Raw genomic sequence first — 21,655 nt, 5'->3', positions numbered from 1 at the left:
CCAGATATTTTACAGAAGTAACTGCTACCAGTGTTTGTTCCGCTACCATATAATCATACAATAAAGGATCCTTTTTTCTATGTATTCGTAATACATTACATTTGTCTATGTTAAGGGTCAGTTGCAGTTATAGAACTGTATAGCGTGGCCGCGCGTGAAGGTTCTTATTTGTTGTAATAGATGAAAAAACGGAAGACACAGACTGAACCCGTTATCACAAGATTATTATTCCTCTACAGATGTAGCACTTAGCCGCAGGTCTCGCAGGTTGTCACAAGATTGGCTGCTCTATAACAAGGATATCTTTCACCCTCGCATTATAAGACGTGCAAATTCTTAGAATTCAGATGAGGGCGCAGACACAACATGGAGGTGAAGAACTGTACGCTGACATTTCTCCTTTCTCTATCAACAGAATTTTGGTAATCTACAGGAAATGAACCGCTAATATTGAAATCAGCGCTAATGTCAATTTATCACCTTTTAAAAGAGGCGATTGTAGTAACAGATAGGGCGCGCTCTACCTCAGTGCCAAAAGTTGTGTTGTATCGTGAGCTAGTTTTACAATGCGGAAGAATCGATCTGCTCCTACTTTTTTGAAATGTGTCGTAGGTGTAACAACACAGATTTTAACCGAAGAAACAGCGTGTCATTAGACAGTACAGTGGAAAGAATAGAGATGAGAATGAAACCAGATCCAATTCGCTCTTTGGTGCGAGACTTCTCCGATTCCGACTTACATCAGTCTTTGAACCTACAATTTGCGTCGTGAAGATTGCGGCGCCCCAGTTGGAAGGACTAACCGTAAAAACAAGTGTCTCGAAAATAATAGCTCCAGAAATATGTCAGCAACCTTGGCGGAACAGTATCAAAACCGGTTGACGAAGAAAATGGTACGTGCTTCACCACGTACAAAGAAAAACCCGTGCAACAGAACAGACGTCATGCAGATGACACGGAATAACATGTAAACAAGCAGTCTACGTACTAGTAATTTTCGATAGAAATTTCCGTCAACTGACAGTAAATTCATTTATTCCACACAATCATTATTTCCGCTTTATAGCCATTCTCAAGTGCAAGATGAACTGTCACAAAATTAACCTGCCTGACATTTTGTGACAGTTCAACTTTCACCTGCGTTTGGTTGTAAAGACGAAATCATGATTGTGTGAAATAAATGGATGGTAATTTTCAGTCAAATGGCGGCAATTTGTTTCAAAAAAGTTCTACGATATCCTGGCTCCCACGAAGAAAAAGCCATATTTACTTGTACTATATTTTGTTAATACATATATGATGTTAGAAACCCTAAAAACCTAATTAAGTTCAACAATGATTACTTTTGTATATGCCAGCACAAGGTGTCACGCTATGTTACTCATCATATGAGTTACTCCACATCAAACACGCACTAGTACTTTTACGAGAGTACTTTTTTGCCACAAGCATTCAAGAGCTAAAGGACCGTAGCAGTATATATTTTACAAATATTTCCTGGACGTATGATTGTATGACAATTTTCTCTGAAATTAAAATTACGGCTTGGGTCACTGAACATGTGCACAGTAAGTTCGGCAGCCTGCACAGTGGATATACAACTTAACGATCAGATAGTATGAGCCATCCAGTTCCTGACAAACTCAAATGAACTCCCGGACTACGTGACATGTATCCACCTCTCTATGGACCAATAAATGAATTCAGGAAATTACGCAAAGTTGTGTGTTTGTAACAGAAGCCAAGTCTATTAAAAAAATTAAAAAAAAAAACAAGCATAAGGTTGGATATGAAAGAAGATATCAATTAATTTGGTAACAAAATCTTATGTAATAAGTTTGCTCTCATTTCCCGATATATTTAAAAATCCTAAAGTTGAGACCCTATGTAAAAGAAGTAAATGGATCTAAGTCACTCATCTAGTCGTTCATGGATCATACTAGCACCGAAATAGATGATAACGAAGACTGAGAAAAAAATTGGGCTTCGCCGAAAGAGACTCAAAAAAGTCAGTCTCGGTACGGGAATAAATACCTGCGGAATTTAAAAGAAATTAAAGTCGCTCGATAGGAAAAGACACAGTCTTTCCAGTTTTTAAGGCGAATAAGAAGGTACAAATGTTCAAATGTGTGTGAACTGCAGAGGTCATCGGTCCCTCGATTTACACAATACTTAAACTAACTTATGCTAACAACAAAACACACACACACATGCCCGAGGGAGGTCCCGAACCTCCGGCGGGATGGGCCACGCAGTCCGTGACACGACGCCTCAAACCGCGCGGCAAGAAGGTAGAAACACAGGTCTGCAGACATATATACGAGGGTCACTCCATGCACACTATTTTTGTGAAAATACAGTTTTCATTCTGCATGTGTGAAAGTTTTATCGTGTGTAGATACATCCTTCCCGCTTGTTTTCAAACTTAGTTCAACCTGTTCCCATGAGTGGCGCCGTCACAGCATGTCTTCAAGATAGCTGTTACACTTGACGTTCGTCAGAAGCAACGTGCTGTCATAGAATTCCTGTGCTGTGAAAACTAGACAGTGGGAAACATCCACAACAGGTTGAAAAAGGTGTATGGAGATGCTGCTGTCGATCGCAGTACAGTTAGACGGTGGGCCAGCAGGTTACGTGATGAAAGCGGGCACGGAAATATTGAGGATTGTCCTCGCAGCGGCAGGCCTCGTACTGCACACACTCCAGACAATGTGCAGAGAGTTAACGAATTGGTGACTGCTGACAGAAGCATCACAGTGAACGAAATGTCACGCTACGTTGGGATAGGGGAAGGAAGCGTTTGCAGAATGCTGAAAGTGTTGGCGTTAAAAAAGGTTTGTGCCAGGTGGGTTCCCAGGACGTTGGCAGTGGCTCACAAAGAAACAAGGAAAAAGGTATGCAGCGAACTTTTGGAACGATATGAGAATGGTGGAGATGAATTTCTTGGAAGAATTGTGACAGGTGATGAAACATGGCTCCATCATTTTTTACCAGAGACGAAGAGGCAATCAATGGAGTGGCATCATGCAAATTCACCCAAGAAAAAAAATTCAAAACCACACCTTCTGCTGGAAAAGTTATGGCTTCAGTGTTTTTCGATTCCGAAGGACTCTTGCTTGTGGACATCATGCCAAGTGGAACCACCATAAATTCTGATGCAAATGTGACGACACTGAAGAAACTTCAAACTCGACTGAGTCGTGTTCGACCACATCGGCAAAAGCAGGATGTTTTGCTGTTGCACGACAACGCAAGGCCACATGTCAGTCAAAAAACCATGGAAGAGATCACAAAACTCGGACGGACAACACTGAAACACCCGCCTTACAGTCCTGACCTGGCTCCATGTGACAATCATCTCTTTGGGAAACTGAGAGACTCTCTTCATGGAACAAGGTTTGAAGATGATGACACCCTTGTGCACGCTGCCAAACAGTGGCTCCAACAGGTTGGTCAGAATTTTACCGTGCAGGTATACAGGCGCTGGTTCCAAGATGGCGTAAGGCAGTTGAGAAGGATGGAAATTATGTGGAGAAATGAAATTATTGTTCCTAAAGGATGTATCTACACACTGTAAAACTTTCAAACGTGTAGAATAAAAGACGGAATTTAAAAAAAATTGTGAGCATTTCTTTTGGAGTGACCCTCGTAAGTGACTTTAGTTTGTCTTAGAAATATGGAACACGAACGGCGGTCGCGTGTGGAGAATTTTTGGTGATGGGGCAAGTACTGTGTACAAATTAACATGGATTCCGCAAGCAACGATAGTGTGACACCTAACTAGACCTTTTCGTTAATGAATCTCTGAAGACTGTAGAAACTTCAGTTTTAAGCATCTCTGAAGGCTGTAGAATTCAGTTTTAAGCGTGTTCTTTGACCTTCCGAAAGCCGTCGATGCTCTTCTCCACTACCACATTGTATAGAAAATATATCAGATAATACATCTGAAGTCAATGAATATTTCTTAGCAGATAAAACTTAACAATTCTGCAACCAGTAAATAGTTCCTGTAGCAAGCAATGAAAGCGAGACACTGACCTTCGGTAATCAAACCAAGAGTTGCCTGTTGGAGATTAATGTGTTGGGGATAACGAAGGAGGACGATGATTAATAAATAGGTAAGAAAAATAATAGCTGTTTAAAAAAACTAAACTCCTCCCGCACAAGCTATGAAGGCCCAAAGGTACCGACTGGCCGCCGTGTCGCCCTCAGCCCACAGCGTCACTGGACGCGGATTTGGAGGGGAATGTGGTCAGCACATCGCTCTTCCGGCCGTAGGTCAGTTTCCGAGACGGGAGCCGCTACTTCTCAATCAAGTAGCTCCTCAGTTTGCATCACAAGGGCTGAGTACACGCCACTTGCCAACAGCGCTCGGCAGACCGGATGGTCACCCATCCAAGTGCTAGCCCAGCCCGCCAGCGCTTAACTTCGGTGATCTGACGGGAACCGGTGTTACCACTGCGGCAAGGCCGTTGACTAATACATGTTTGTGTTGCTGCAATGACTGTTGCGATATCAGAACGTAGGTTGGGCGGTCAGACAGTGCCATATTAGTGACAGGTAAGTGGACAATTTGGAGAGACAAATAATACGAATTTGGATGTGCAAATCTGAAGATTGTATAATAATATGTGGAGGAGTCTGGATCTAGCAGTGGAAGAAAAGCATAAACTGTATGTCGCTTGAATTAAAATTATGAAAAGAAATCTCTTAAAGCGCGTTTTATGTTCATCACAGATCTTAATATCGATCTATGACAGATAAACTGGCATTACGAAAAATATTACTATAGATGTCCGTGCGAACTTTCTGATAAGCAGCAAAATGAATGTTAGCCTTTCTAGCGTCACTTTTAGTTGCTGAACTTCGTTTTCAGAGTTCCAGAATAATCTTAAGTCTTCAAAACGACATTGTTGTTCCTCGCGCAACACTGAACGTTTTATTTTTTGTCAGCGCGTTACGACACTTTTCTCTTACTCATCCCTCACCGGTTATGTTTCACCCGGATTAAATGGCATTTTCCTTTTCGTTGCTTCACTATTTTCATATACAGAGTGACCCACACAAAACCGATACGCCTCAAGTACCGGTTAACCATGTCTAGTCGAATTGCTTGTGAAGTGCCCATGGCCAGCACTTCCAGCGTCTCTTATAAACAGGTAACTACATGTCCTTAACATTACTATTATCTATTCTTTTTTAGTTAGTTCATTGTAACTTGAATTTCGGGCTTGTGGTGTACCGGTTTTGTGTGGTACTCATTGTATGTTTCTACCCGTAAACATGAAATGGCACCTTTATTTCTGGAACATCACTTCCATCACATCGGATCTATTTGTCTATAGAATCTATCTGAAAAGCTTACAAAAATGAAAAAGATAGATTGTCTTATAACGCCCCGTCTGCTGACGACTTCATTCGAGAAGTTGTACACGTTCAGACTGTACAGTGGTGGGGAAAGAAATTGGCCGTGTCCTTTTTAAAGGAATCAAATTGGTATTCACTTTAATCAATTTAGGAAAATCACGGAAAAACTACGCCTGGAGGTCTAGACGGATATCAGAAGATCACTCTTCACGAATGCATGTCTATATTCTTAAACAGTGCTCCTTTTTCATCCGTTAAGGATTAAGACATTCACATTAAGAAAATGGACGCTTTCGATGGGTTGCAAAGGACCACATTTCCTATTGCAATAACTCAAAACTAGATAAGTAAGTTTTAATGCTTCCTTCTCCGACTACAAGAATTATTACCAAACAACCTATAAAAGTCATGAGTTAAAAATTTTTAGTATGATCTTTAATTGTGATTTTGGACCCTTACACTGCCAAGGATTAAGGGGCTCCGGAACGCCCTATACTTGCAATGTTAAAATAACGCTTATAAATTACATCTTTCCTCACAAAGTATTTGAGGTAGGAAGTTGAACTTTTTACAGATTATTTATTGGAATATGGGCTACAACTTAACAGAGGGATTTTACAAAATTTTAGTTCAGTTATTAAAGAAGATTTTTTTTCAATTGTAATGAAAATTCACAACATTTTTTTGCAATTTTTTATTTATATATTCAAAAATATACAGTTTTTTTGGAAAAAGGCTGTGTTAAATTATGCAGAAGGTACTGTGTAACATTTACTGAAAGTTTGAAACAAATATGTTTGGAAGATCCTTAGAAAACATGTAATTAGTATGAGAAAATAAAAGTTTTGGGAATCGAGCGACAAAGATTGGATTAACTTTTTAGTGCATTCCAGGTCCATAGGATGGATTATCTTCATCCTCTGCAAACTCCTCCTCCAGCTTCCTCTTGTTCCTCCTCCTGTTTACTCTTGCTTGTATTTCTAGACTCTTTACAGCCCTGTCTGCAGCCCGAAGGCGTTCCTTGTCTAAAGCAAGCATCGCTCGTACCATGTTAGAACCTATCTTCATTCCCATATTTCTAAATACCTTGCACCTTACAATGTTGCCATCATTGAAAGTCGCAACAGCATCATACACACCAAAGTGAAGTGTTTCTATTCCAACAAATACAGTCTTGGGGATTCTCGACCATATAACACTATTTACACTTTCATTGGGGTTTTGAGTTTTTCCGTGAATACACTTTTTCAACAGTTCAGGTGCTGCTAAGTCTCTGAAAATAGGTTTTATCACCTCCATTATTGCATGAGGCAGACTATGCTTACGAGTGTACACTTCACCAGTTAGCAATCCTTTGTTATATTTACACCAACTGTCTTCTTCTTTGGGACACAAGCTATGTTGGTGATTTTCATCGTTTGAAGAAGTATGAAAAAAAAAGAGCCCAAACAGCCTTCTTCATTTCGTCGACACTTTGTGTATTTTGCCTAATAGTCATTCCATAATAGTTCTGTATTTTGTCAATTACACTGTCAGTTAACCTTCCCTTCCCATCCAACCCTTTAACATCACTGAGTTTTTGTTTTTTGTACGAAGCTTTCAGTCGCCGAAGTCTTGTTCCCATTCGCTTCTGTACGTGTCCAATACACTCAAATTTCTGCACTACAACATCATCACCATAGGGCTTCAGTCCTTGAACATGTTTGAAACTTTTAGAATCACCGTCACCAAGGTAATTAACATATCGCACTTTATCACACGCCTCAGAACGCTGGAATATACTGGCAACACCAGCCACTTCCATTCCTCCACTACTGCCACTATAGTTAGCTTTGCAATTATTTTCATGTGTACCTTTATATTTTTGTGGACATCTACAATACTTTGATATTACTGCTACATCTAAAACTTTCCCTGTATACATACTGGTGGCAGATACTATACCATGAAGAGATGTGTGTCCCCGTTTATGCCAGGTACCATCGAACGCTGCAGTCAAATCTCTGTTACCATTATTTTCCATTACTGCCTCTTCCACAGCGTTCTTCATAGATTCTATACAGACATCTTCTACTTTAGACCCTATTAATTTATTATAGGTCGTAAACTTGGTTGGGGGATTTGGAAGATTCATGATGCCACAGAATATTGCACCTGCAGTAGCACCCTTACCAACTGAACGCAAGGAATAAACAAATCTAATGTTGTGTTCGTAGATTTTGCCACCATTTTCTTCAGTTGCAGTTACTGCAACACTGTTCCAAAAGGTGGTCATGTATGAACACTTATCACATTTCAGTTGTATTTCACTAGCAAGTCCTACGTGCTTTATTATGGAGACCAACTTCACTACAATGAATACATCTTACACAGTTTGAAAAAATTCCTTTGAGAACCGACATATCAAATATTTCATTCACATCCGATTCGCCCATAAAACATTCATAGTTTTCACTCATTGAACCAAGCTTCTTCTGTGAAGTATTTTCTTTCCCACTTTGACTGCTATGGGCAGGTGTACTTATCGTCTTTATTGTTTACAGTAATAACACATACCTTTGGCTTTCCAACATTTCTCCTTTTCTTAAAAGCCTTCAGAGGATTTCTAATAACTTTACTTTTACTCATTATTATACGTCAACAAAACAGAGACTCAATAAACAGAATTAATTACGAATATTTTCGAGATAACGACAGAGTAAATAAACATGAAACAATCGACAATCACACCAGAGATATATATTGAACCATCACAGGTTAGCCACAACACATACTTTATCTCACATCACTAAAATGTACCTGATGAACACGGACGTTAATAATAACACCATTTGACAGCAGTTTAACAGCGCCACAGTGGGTCACACACATATAGAACACATTTCAAAAAAAATTAAAAAATAGTTGTAGTCTTCGGAATTGAATAAATTATACATCTATTAAAAGGTAATAGTCTGCAGATTCAGAAAACGCAAAAAAGTAAAAATTGAACTTTTCATGATTTTGAGCCTTTCCGGAGCCCCTTAAAGCAATTTTTGTTTACATTAGTGTGCCACGCAAGGTGCAACGGATTCCTGTGTAAACATTATCATCACTGCAGTTGATAACGATGAGCCAAAAACTAAAAAGGAAATTCTGATAACAATTTAACTATGAACAGAGCAGAAGAAGAAGAAGAAGATACAAAAGTACTTCTTGTAAACAAAGCCTAAAATACTGAATCATCTGTCGAACAGTTAGAAACAGCTTACAGCAAATTACGTTCACATAAAAATCCGGCTTATATAACACTCTGTTCTATACTCACAGCTTTGACTAATAACGACGAGCATTTTTTACACAGAATATCAACAGGTCGGTTAAAAATAACGAAGATCGCAGACAATATCACGGGAGTACTGAAATTTGCATACGTTTAAAAGGAATAATAGTGTTATTAAAAAGTCTCATTGGTCACGATGACGCTTGTTTTCGGTGAATGACTGTATCAATATATGGACGCAAATAGTTTAAGGTCAAGGCGTACGTAAAACCGGTTTAAGACGGCTACAGTACTCTACCGTAATTGCAGAGTGGAGGAGGTAATGGCGCAATAGAACAGAACAAGATCAGCGTTGATATGCCTACGACTATTCATTATTTTGTGTAATTTGTATCAGGGACGTGGCGACACCCAGGATTGTGAGCGGGAAACTTCCAGAATAAGCACATGCGGTTTGCTGCTCCGTCGGTATCCGCTTTGCTGTCAAGGTGCGGAACATTCCGAAGTCGAAGTGTGTTCTCACATTAAATTAGCTGCATTCCATGTATCCCAATGGAGAGAGGTCAATAGATTGTGAAAATAGGTCGGAAATGTTCATATTTCATTCTAATTCAATAGAATCAAATTGCTTATCACTACGAAAGATCTATTACACTGCTAATATTAATTATAAAAAATAAAACATTAATCTTAGGTGTTTCTATGACGATACTGTCAATGAAAATATTTTTAATTGGGTCTTTAACTCCATCAAAATTACCTGCGGTCCAGTTAATTGTTCAACATGTATCAAACTTCGAATCTAGCTCCTTTCTGTACTGTAGTTGACACTCTGAATTCTACGTAGATGGTGTTTTTGGTTCTTTGCGCTGCTGTGTCTACTAATCTATAATGTTTTAACTTTCGTACTTTTGAAACGATGAAGATTTGTGAAGATAGCTGCTGCTTTGAGTGGAGATATGTTGCACAGTTTTCTCTCCAAGATCTAATACATATACATATTCGCCTTCTTAAAGTAACTTTTGCAGTGCAGGACATCATCATGATCATCAGCGCCCAAGTATCAGCGGGATCGTTCACCTTCCGAGCGCAAAACACCAGCACTTCGGTATAGCACACATTCTCCATATCCTTCGCTCGTGGACATCGGAATATTGTACCAGGTACCCACACACGGGATCACACCTCCCATGAGTGTCCCCGAATGAATGGCCAATATTCATGGATATGATAGCAACGCTCATTTGTAGCAAAAATTCTCTTATCGACATATGCTCTATTCCGAATGGTTTCCGAGATAGAACACATGTGTACATTTGTTTGTCCGCGTATGTTTCTTACCCACCCAACCTCTTTGATGTTTTATTTTAGGCCTTCCTACTTCTTTGCTTTCAGCATCTTTGCTCGGGATTTCTTTCTGCCATTAAACTAGTCCGTTGAACGCGCAGCTGTTCATGTGTTACGAGTGAAGTAGTGCGAACAACTGAGATTGTATCAGAGAGGAGCATCCGTTACCCGTGTTTGTACAGGTGCTGGCTAAAATGCCACACATCTGCACTAATCAAGAATATGCAGATATTGTGTATGTTTACGGCTTCTCCAAGGGCAGTTCATCTGCGCTGTCGAAGAATATCGTCGGCGCTTTCCGACACTTCGAATTCCTGATCGCAGAGTGTTTACCAGAGTTTTCAGCACATTACGTGAAACAGACATTCTTTCAAGTTCTCATTTTTCTTCCGAACATGTAGTTCAACAACGTGCGCAGGAACAGCAACACATAGTTGGAACTAGTATAGGGTAGTTCTACTATCAGCACAAGGCGTCTTTCTGTATCTCACGATCACGTGTGTGGTGAACATAAGGCCTACATGCGGAAAAATTGTACCCGTTTCACATACAGCGTCTCTGCAATATTCACACTGTCAACAATGCCACACGAATTTTCTCACTAGTTAAATGGCATTAGTTATTTGCTTTCATTAGTACTATTCGCTGATGAAGCCACGTGTGAGGGAACACCTCGGCCGCATTTACCTTAATCGCTGGACTGCTCGAAGTATGCAGTACAATTAACTGGCCACCAAGATCGCCAGATCTTAACGCCATTAGATTTATATTATGGGGTTGGACGAAGTCTGATATGTGCAAACGAAAGGTAAATAAACTTAATGAACTGCTTGGTCGCATCATGGACGCTGCTGCCCTCAATTGATACATTATAAAATGCATGTTGTAATGTATACTAACTGTTGTACATGTGCAAACCTGATAATGTACTTAATAATACGGAAAATAAATAATAGAGTACATTAGATGTGTTCTACCTCGGAAACCATTCAGTGTAGGAGATATGTTAATATGAAGTTTTCAAATGATTGTTCCTGTCATATAACTGAATATTGACTATTCCTCTTTGGACACCCTCTAAATTATGAGGCTGCGCTTCGCGAGCTCGAAGCTAATTCCCTATAACACCGTAAATATTCGAAACTGTTAATTCAGGGCTCAGAAAACCACATATAATCCTAACATATACTTCAAATTACTCTGGCGTGATTCGTAGCTGCCCTTAAAGACTGTATGACTGGTGGAAAAGATACCAGCCTTTAAGTCGCCGGCAGTGGACCTGGCGCTAGTAACATTCCCACGGCATAATTTTTTTTTTTTAATTACCGCTACCAGTCACAAACTTTGTCAACTATTGTATTACTTATTTATTTGAAACTTCCTGGCAGATTCTTTATTTAGCGACATGTTTCGAGGATTAAACCTCATCTTCAGGCTAAATGGCATTACAAAAACAACTTTACAATAAGGTCATACCGATATTACATAGTATTTTCGTAAATGCTGTGGTAATCTTTGTTCTTCTGGCGTGGCAGTCTCGTTATGATGTGTTGTGGTGTATCCATTTCCGTGGCTCTCTTGGTCACTGTTTACAAATTGTCACTAGCATAGCAGTAACTTGGAAACACGATGTAATGCCATTTAGCCTGAAGATGAGGTTTAACCCTCGAAACATGTCACTAAATAAATACGTAATACAATAGTTGACAATGTTTGTGACTGGTAGCGGTAATTTATGAAAACCTTTACATATTTCTTGAGACAGTCACGGTCGAAAAATAGTCAAAATGGCTTCAAATTTCCACGGTAACTTCTTTAACAAAGGTCCGAGAATAGAGGAAGGTTAGAGGTTGACCTCTTTCTAGTCGACATCTAGAGCTAAAAGTCAGATCACATGGACAAGACTGGATACGAAAATTTGCCGTGGCCTGTTCAAAGGAGACATCTTATCATTCGTCTGATGGTATTTGACAAAATCACGGCAAAGCAAAATCAGGATGGACATGGATTTGAACCCTGCCCATACCGGATAAGAGTCCAGTGTCTTAATTGCTGCGCTAATTCGCTTCGTGTAAATTCTAGAACAACGACATTCTATCATGATATGATGCAAGACGAGAGCTGTGCTTTAGATTTCACTATATGTTGCAGAATTTCTCTACCCGTTTTAGAGTTAACATTTAGGAACAGATGCGTTCTTTGTAAACTTCTCTGACACAGGTGGCACATCACAAGATGTCACTTGCACCACACCGTCTCGTGAATATGTGTTATTCATAATGGCGGTTCACTCTTTCTTGATCTACAACGGGGCCTACATATGCTCGTGGAAATATCCACTGCGCCAATAAATGAGATGAAAGGCTGGAAAAATACACAAAATACCAATGAACACCAGTTCTGATAACAATAATAACAACTACTTCAGTCGCAAAATTTACAGATTAACGCGACCGCCAGAAAGAGGGCAATTCAGAGGAGCGGAATCGTGTTGTTTACGTGGTGACCTTCTTGCGTTATAACCCGTGGAACCAGTTCGTATAACCTTATTCGATCATCTTTCTCTCTTTCTTAATTTAATGAACTACACAATTCGCGCATCACCATAGTCAAAAACAAAATCCCTAACTATTTGCTTATGAACAGATGTTTCTTTTCTTTCGGAGGAAATATGAAGCTTTCCAAAAGAAGAAAACTGGCGACCCCATTTGTTACGTAATAACGAGTGGTTTATATAACGTCAGACCCGAATATTATGCGTCACAGGGGAGTGCCACCACAAGCATGAAGTTCTACACTTTTTCTCTGTTATTGGCACTTATCTTCGCAATTTGCCGAAAATGGACTACTAAGGTTTCCACAAAAAATATTTCGACAGGCATTTACAATTCAGAACGTATCCCCTGCTCCTGTTCTGGTGATATCCAATACAATCAACCATTTTTTCCTTCGTTTTTTATTGCGCAGGTAATTGGTAAGGTATATTTCTTTAGTGCCTCTCACCTCGAGATTAGCACCAGCGCAAGAGTATTCTTTAATTAATTTTCCATGATAACAAGAGCAAGGATTGGACCCAATAGTATAAAGAAGCACCAGAAGTGGTATGGGGCCACGTTTGGATTCCAGACAATATACGCCACTCCTAGGTATCTATGCGTATAAATCGCGAATTGTGATCAACGTGATTTGGTAACAATCTTCTCTTTAATAGGTCGTGGAGAAATATGTCAGCCCCTTAATCGTTTATCCAACACAGACCGTAGTCATACCATGTAGGCTTTGCCGGCCGGTGTTGTCTTCAGTTGAAACTTCCACATTGTGGTTTCGAACTTCAGTTTCTTATTAGTGACGGAGGGAGGAACCGAAAAGGTAGTGCAGTGAGTGAATAAAACCAAACACTGAAGTGTGAGCAGTCAAAGTGATACAGTGACTGTATATAAATCTAAAATGAAGTGTGTAAATTCTACGTAGTGCATTTTTTAATAAAATGTTGGTTTGATTTGCATTTTAGACAGTGAAAATGAATGTATTTGAACCAAACATAGTACACATATGCCTTAACGTCAGGTGGCAATCACTGTAGGGGTATGAGGGTAAGAGCCACCTACGTATGAAAGGAGAGGGAGGTGGGGGGCGGGGGGGGGTGAAAAAGAAGCGCAGCCTTACAAAATTATGAAAGGAAAAATGTTCATCACTTACTGGATTTCGGCTGTTCATGCAGTAAAAGTGCCGCATGAGCCATGGCGTTAAAATATATTAATTCTTTACCAGTAACTGCAAGCACGATACATTTTACAGACAGTATATACATATACCACTGAGTGTAAGTGCAAAATTATATCATTATAATACACGTAGTTTAGGAGATGTCATAAACAATGAGATCCCTGAGAAATTGCTGCATCATGCATGACGATTAAATTTATTACTTCTTTGTTACTAACATTTTTCGCAATAAATTTTGCAGACAGTATCCACATATGCCACTGAATGTTCCTGTAAAATTATATCATTGCACAATACAGGAGGTACGACATCATAAACATCACGGACATGTCCAGACGATGCGTGATAAGGGCGTGGATGCACAGTCGTAAATAGATTCCCGGGCAGCGGCGGGTTTCTCCGCTAGTTTCTCATAGTTTACAGTCCTTCCGAGCATCACTAAGTTGTTTACGACAGTTGGCTGTCTGCCGAGTTGTTAAGCTTTTCTCCGCTAAAGCCCTTACTTTTCTTTGCTGCGGTTAACTACGCTTCTCGATACTAACCAGAATCCGATTTGCACTGCGACAACACAGTAGACGCAGGATTCCTCATATGGCCAGGAATGACGTTACGAGCCTAAGAGGCAACGGCCAAGCATGCAGGGACGCATTTGATGGGGCACAAACGATATTATCGAAACGATACACTGACGTGACAAAAGTCATGGGACACCTCCCAAAATTGTGATGACCTCCTTTTGCAAAAAATGGTTCAAGTGGCTCTGAGCACTATGGGACTTAACTTCTGAGGTCATCAGTCCCCTAGAACTCAGAACTACTTAAACCTAACTAACCTAAGGACATCACACATATCCATGCCCGAGGCAGGATTCGAACCTGCGACCGTAGCGGTCGCGCGGTTCCAGACTGTAGCGCCTACAACCGCTCGGCCACCCCGGCCGGCCCTCCTTTTGCCCGACGTAGTGTAACAACACGACGTAGTGTGGACTCAACAAGTTACTGGAAGTCCAACAAGTCTCTCGAAGTCCTCTACAGTAATACTGTCCCTACAGCCATCCATAATTGCGAAAGTGTTGCGAGCGCAGGATTTTGTGCACAAACTGACCTCTCGATTTAGCTTCACAAATATTCGATTCGATCCACGCCGGACGAGTGACCAAATCAGTCGCTCGAACTGTCCAGAATGCTCTTCAAACCAGTCGCAAACAATTGTGTCCCGGTGAATTTCAGTTCAGTTCCAGTTATGTCATGTTCCGTAGATCATTTTCACGATTATTTTATCGATATGACGTGGAACAAGTCAGATTACAAGATACATATACACACATGAATAGTGCTAATATTAATATTACTGAAAGTTTTAGTTACACATTCAACTACATTTAGAGGTACACATTTTTTTTTACCAGTTGTGAAACAGAAACTCGTCCATGGAATAGAAGGAGTTGTCCAAAAGAAATGATTTTAAGATGATTTAAAACTTGATCTGCTACCTGCCAGACACTAAGTTGTTGGGCAAATGATCAAAGATTTTTGTTGCTGAAAAATGTACTCCTTTTTGAGCAACTGACAGCTTCAATAACGGATAGGAAAGGTCATTTTTCCCTCTAGTGTTGTACGTATGAACATCACTGCTCTTCGCGAATTGAGATGGATTATTTATAACGAATTTCATTAGCGAATATATGTGCTCTGATGGTGCAGTTAAAATACCTAACTCCTTCAAAGGTGCCTACATGACGTCCTTGGGCGAACACCACTAATTATTCTCACTGCTCTCTTTTGTGCAATCAATACTTTAAGTGGTGAGTTACCCCAGAAAACTATTCCATAAGACATTATTGAGTGGAAATATGAAAAGTACGTCAGGAGGCTGATCTGGTTATTACCAAGACTAGCAATTATACGAAAAACGAAAGAAGCTGAATTGTTTGAGGAGCTCAAAAATATGCTTCTTCCTATTCAAGTTGTCATCAATGTGAACACCCAAAAATTTGGAGAAATCTACCCTGTTAACTGAGCCCTGTTCATATTCTACATCAATTGTAGGTATAGCCGCGCGGGATTAGCCGAGCGGTCTTTGCGCTGCCGTCAAGGACTGTGCGGCTGGTCCCGGCGGAGGTTCGAGTCCTCCCACGGGCACGGGTGTGTGTGTTTGTCCTTAGGATAATTTGGGTTAAGTAGTGTGTAAGCTTAGGGACTGATGATCTTAGCAGTTAAGTCCCATAAGATTTCACACACATTTGAACAATTGTCGGTATGACTCTATTCAGTGTACAGGACTGGATATACTGAGTTTTTTTCAAAATTAAGGGAGAGTCCATTTCCTTAGAACCACTTAATAATTCTTTGAAAGACATCCTTAACATCATCTTCAGCTGCTTTTTCTGGAATTGTATTTATTATAAAACTCGTGTCATCTGCAAAAAGTACTAGTTCCGCTTGCTGAACGTTAAGTGAGAGGTCATTCACATGATTAAGGAACAGCGGAGGACACAAATTTGAACTCTGTGGGACTCCCTTTGTGATGATTCCCCAACATTATTTGTGCTACTCAGCACAACTTTTTACTTTCTGTTCGTTAAGTATGATTCAAACCAGCTGTGTGTATAGCCTTCAATTCCATAAAACCTGAGTTTTTCTAAGAGTGTGACATGATCCACACAGTCAAATGCCTTGGAGAGGTCACAAAAAAATAACAACTGGCGATGATTTGTTCTTTAGGGCTTGTACTATTTTATGGGTAAATGTGTAGATAGCATTCTCAGTTGAGTAACCCTACCGGAATCCGAACTGTGACATGGTGAGTAAATTATTTTCACTTAAATTTGAGACTACTCTTGAATACATAACTTGCTCGAATATTTTAGAAAATGAAGTCAGCAGTGAGACTGGTCTATAATTTCTGAAGTCACTCTTTTCCCCTTTCTTATGAAGAGGTTTGACAATTCCGTATTTCAATCTGTTTGGAAAAGTTCCCTGTACCAGTGAAGCATTACATACACTACTGGCCATTAAAATAACTACACCAAGAAGAAATGCAGATGATAAACGGGTATTCATTGGACAAATATATTGTACTAGAACTGACATGTGATTACATTTTCACGCAATTTGGATGCATACATCCTGAGAAATCAGTACCCAGAGCAACCACCTCTGGCCGTAATAGCGGCCTTGATACGCCTGGGCATTGAGTGCAACAGAGGTTGGATGGCGTGTACAGGTACAGCTGCCCATGCAGCTTCAACAGGATACCATAGTACATCAAGAGTAGTGACGCGTACTGTGATGAGCCAGTTGCTCGGCCACCATTGACCAGACGTATTCAATTGGTGAGAGATCTGGAGAATGTGCTGGCCAGGGCAGCAGTCGAACATTTTCTGTATCCAGAAAGGCCCGTACAGGACGTGCAACATGCGGTCGTGCATTATCCTGCTGAAATGTAGGGTTTCGCAGGGATCGAATGAAGGGTAGAGCCACGGGTCGTAAAACATCTGAAATGTAACGCCCACTGTTCAAAGTGCCGTCAATACGAACAAGAGGTGACCGAGACGTGTAACCAATAGCACCCCATACCAACACGCCGGGTGATACGCCAGTATGGCGACGACGAATACACGCTTCCAATGTGCACCAGTAGGTACGAGGATCACTCCAAAAGAAATGCACAATATTTTTCTTAAAATCCATCTTTTATTCTACATGTCTGAAAGTTTAACAGTGTGTAGATACAATCTTTAGGAACAATATTTTCATTTCTCCACATAATTTGCATCCCTTTCAATTGCCTTACGCCATCTTGGAACCAGCGCCTGTATACCCGCACGGTAAAATTCTGGACCAACCTGTTGGAGCCACTGTTTGGCAGAGTGCACAAGGGAGTCCTCATCTTCAAACCTTGTTCCACGAAAAGAGTCTTTCAGTTTCCCAAAGAGATGATAGTCACATGGAGCCAGGTCAGGACTGTAAGGCAGGTGTTTCAGTGTTGTCCATCCGAGTTTTGTGATCGCTTCCACGGTTTTTTGACTGACATGTGGCCGTGCATTGTCATGCAATAGCAAAACATCCTGCTTTTGCCGATGTGGTCGAACACGACTCAATCGAGCTTGAAGTTTCTTCAGTGTCGTCACATATGCATCAGAATTTATGGTGGTTCCACTTGGCATGATGTCCACAAGCAAGAGTCCTTCAGAATCGAAAAACACCGTAGCCATAACTTTTCCAGCAGAAGGTGTGGTTTTGAATTTTTTTCCTTGGGTGAATTTGCATGATGCCACTCCATTGATTGCCTCTTTGTCTCTGGTAAAAAATGATGGAGCCATGTTTCATTACCTGTCACAGTTCTTCCAAGAAATTCATCTCCACAATTCTTGTTCCAAAAGTTCGCTGCATACCGTTTTTCTTGTTTCTTTGTGAGCCACTGTCAACATCTTGGGAACCCACCTGGCACAAATCTTTTTTAACGCCAACACTTTCAGTATTCTGCAAACATTTCCTTCCCCTATCCCAACGTAGCGTGATAATTCGTTCACTGTGATGCTTCTGTCAGCAGTCACCAATTTGTTAACTCTCAGCCCATTGTCTGGAGTGTGTGCAGTACAAGGCCTGCCGCTGCGAGAACAATCCTCAATATTGCCGTGCCCGCTTACATCACGCAACCTGCTTGCCCACTGACTGACTTTACTGAAATCAACAGCAGCATCACCATACACCTTTGTCAACCTCTTGTGGATGTTTCCCACTGTCTCGTTTTCACAGCACAGGAATTCTATGACAGCACGTTGCTTCTGACGACGTCAAGTGTAGCAGCCATCTTGAAGACATGCTGTGACGGCGCCACTCACGGGAAAAGGTTGAACTAAGTTCGAAAACAAGCAAGAAGGATGTATCTACACACTGTAAAACTTTCACACATGCAGAATAAAAACTGTATTTTTACAAAAATAGTGTGCTTTTCTTTTGTAGTGACCCTCGTATTTCGTGTATACGTGCAGTTATTCGTTGTCAAAGCAGCTTGTTCCTTTCGGTAATGCTTGGCTTTTGCTTTGGTAAAAATAGAACGAACTAAGTAACGTACAGCCAGTCTTAACGGCTAAGAAACAGGCAAATATCTGTACTTTCAAATACTTTACAAATTTCAGTTTTGACACACAATATTGTCTTCACCAAGCGACCAAATGATTTCCTTCGTGGCAACCAACAAAGATTCCGAAAACGTCCATCCTCAGGCTCTCAACTCCCATTATGTTGTTGTTATTGCCTTCACAATGAAGGCTCGTGTGATGCAGCCGTCCATGCTACTCCATCATATGCAAGTCTCTTCATTCCTAATAACTACTGCAACCTGCATCCATTTAGGCCTGCTTGCCGTAATCATTCCTTGTTTCCTCATTTTTACCCGCCACACCCCCACCCCACTCCCCTTTACCAAAGTGACGATTCCTTCATTCATTCCCATTCGGTCCCATATTTTACTCAGGTGGCTCGTGTGAAACGCAGCCTGCCCTTTCTGCAAACCATGAATGAAGAGCAACAGGCGTATTCCATACTTTTAGATTTCCGTAAAGCCCCGACACAGTGCCCATTGCAGACTGCAATCGAAGGTCAGAGCATATGCGAGTGGTTTGAAGACCTCTTAAGTAATACAGGGTATCCCAAAAAGAATGACCAATTTTAAATAGAATTATTTATTAGGAAAAAGGGCTTAACACCAACAAATTGCATACTAAATTACTCAGAAAAGATAGATGTTTATAAAAATCCATCATAAATGGTGAATATGTCCTCCATTGGCTGCACGGACGACATCTAGCCGATAGCCGAATTCGTCCCAAACTGAGCGTAGGGTGTCTTCTGTCACTGAAGCTACAGCAGCTGATATTCTGGTTTTTGGTTCGTCAATATCACGAGGTAAGGGAGGAACGTTTAGCAAGAAATCGAATATGAAACGCACCCTGAACTACGATCACTGATTGACTAAATTCAGTAACACAATACGCCTTCTGTTGCGCGGACGCCATATTGAGCGAGACTGGCTGCACGCTCCAGGTCAGCGCTCGTAGCAAAATCTAGCGAATTTTTTCTGAAACTCTAGACCATGCTGATTACAAAATGGTTCAAATGGCTCTGAGCACTATGGGACTCAACTGCTGAGGTCATAAGTCCCCTAGAACTTAGAACTACTTAAACCTAACTAACCTAAGGACAACACACACATCCATGCCCGAGGCAGGATTCGAACCTGCGACCGTAGCGGTCGCGCGGTTCCAGACTGTAGCGCCAGAACCGCTCGGCCACCAGCGGCCGGCCTGCTGATTACATTTAGCGCTGTTTCAGTTACCTAGTGACATTTGTCTCAATATTATTACAAGTTAAAATCGGGTCATTCTTTTTGGGACACCCTGTACATCCCAGTACATTATCCTCGACGGCGAACGTTCCGAAACAAGAGTATCGTCAGGAGTGTCCCAAGTAAGTGTGATAGGACAGCTCTGGTTCTATATACACATAAATAATCTGACGGATGGCATGAGCAGCCTTCCGCAACTGTTTGTTGATGGCGCTATCGTATATGGGAAAGTATCGCCATTGAATGACTGTAGAAGGACACAGGATGTCTTAGACAGAATTTCTGTTTTATAGACGAATGAGAGGTCATTCTAAATGTAGAAAAATGTAAATTAATACAAATGAGTAGGAAAAATAATCCTATAATGTTAGAATAGAGTGTCAAAGGTGAGCTGGTTGACAGTCACGTCTATTAAACATCTAGGCATAAGGTTGCAACGGGATATAAAGTGGGACAAGTACGGGAGAACGATATCAGGGAAGGTGAATGATCGGCTTCGGTGTATTGGAAGACTTTTGGGAAAGTGTAGCTCATGCACAAAGGAGACCGCGTGTAGAATGCTCGTGTGACCCATTCTTGAGTAGTGCTCGAGTGTTTGCGATTCCCACCAATTCGGATTAAACGAAGACAGTGAAGCAATTCAGAAGCGTGCTTCTAGTTTTGTTACCGGTAGGTCCGATAAACACACGAGAGTCACGGAGATGCTTCTTGAAATGGAAAGTCCTGGGGGGGGGGGGGGGGGGGAGGACAGGAGGAACACGACCTTGTTTTTGCGAAACAATGTTGAGAAAATTTAGAAAACAGGCATTTGCAGCTGACCGCATAACGATTCTACTGCGGCCAATGTTCATTCGCCTATAGACCGCGAAGACAAGATACGAGACGTTAGGGCTTGTACGGAGCCGAATACAGGGTAGTCTATTGATCGTGAACGGGCCAAATATCTCACGAAATAAGCGTCAAACGAAAAAACTACAAAGAACGAAACTTGTCTAGCTTGAAGGGGGAAACCAGATGGCGCTGCCATAGGTTAAACGGATATCAACTGCGTTCTTTTAAATAGGAACCCCCAATTTTTATTACATATTCGTGCAGCACGTAAGGAAATATGAATGTTTTAGTAGGACCACTTTTTTCGCTTTGTGATAGATGGCGCTGTAATAGTCACAAACAGCAAAATGCTACGTTACTATATTTTCATAAAGAAATTTTCGAACACTGAGAACTTCGACTATTGTATCTTAAAAATAAAGTTGTAATAATTCCGTTTCTGTAAGTAAAGTCTTTTGTCGAATTGCTCTAGTTTTCGTTGGATTTTTCAAAATTTACCATTGCATGTGATGCTGTAGAAGGCTGAATAGTAAAAATACTGATTTCACTCAAAACTCGAAAACCATTCTAGTTTAAAACAGTCAGCAGAGCGTTGGTTAAAGAGTGTGCGCGCGCGATAAATATCTGGTTACTCGGAGCTAAGCTCTCCGGCTTGTATCGCTTTTCCGCTAGCGGAGTTCGACCTTGAGAGTAAAAACTTTCTCCGTCACGAAAGATCCACTAATCTCCTCAGAGAGACACCTTGCTGTCCTTTTATCAGTAGTTCTATTA

At 40.8% G+C, this 21,655-nt stretch overlaps 1 protein-coding gene and 1 pseudogene across 1 annotated transcript in view; both read right to left on the bottom strand.

Annotated features, from left to right (window-relative positions):
- LOC126194690 (xanthine dehydrogenase) overlaps positions 1-21,655 on the bottom strand; it is a 262,170-nt gene that overhangs the window by 160,137 nt on the left and 80,378 nt on the right. The window lies entirely within an intron of this gene.
- LOC126195847 (5S ribosomal RNA) lies at positions 4,360-4,477 on the bottom strand (annotated as a pseudogene).

The sequence above is a fragment of the Schistocerca nitens genome, chromosome 7 (genome assembly GCF_023898315.1).
Source record: "Schistocerca nitens isolate TAMUIC-IGC-003100 chromosome 7, iqSchNite1.1, whole genome shotgun sequence".
Classification (NCBI taxonomy): domain Eukaryota; kingdom Metazoa; phylum Arthropoda; class Insecta; order Orthoptera; family Acrididae; genus Schistocerca; species Schistocerca nitens.
Note: the sequence above shows the minus strand (reverse complement) of the source record. Positions and strands in the feature narration are given on the sequence as shown.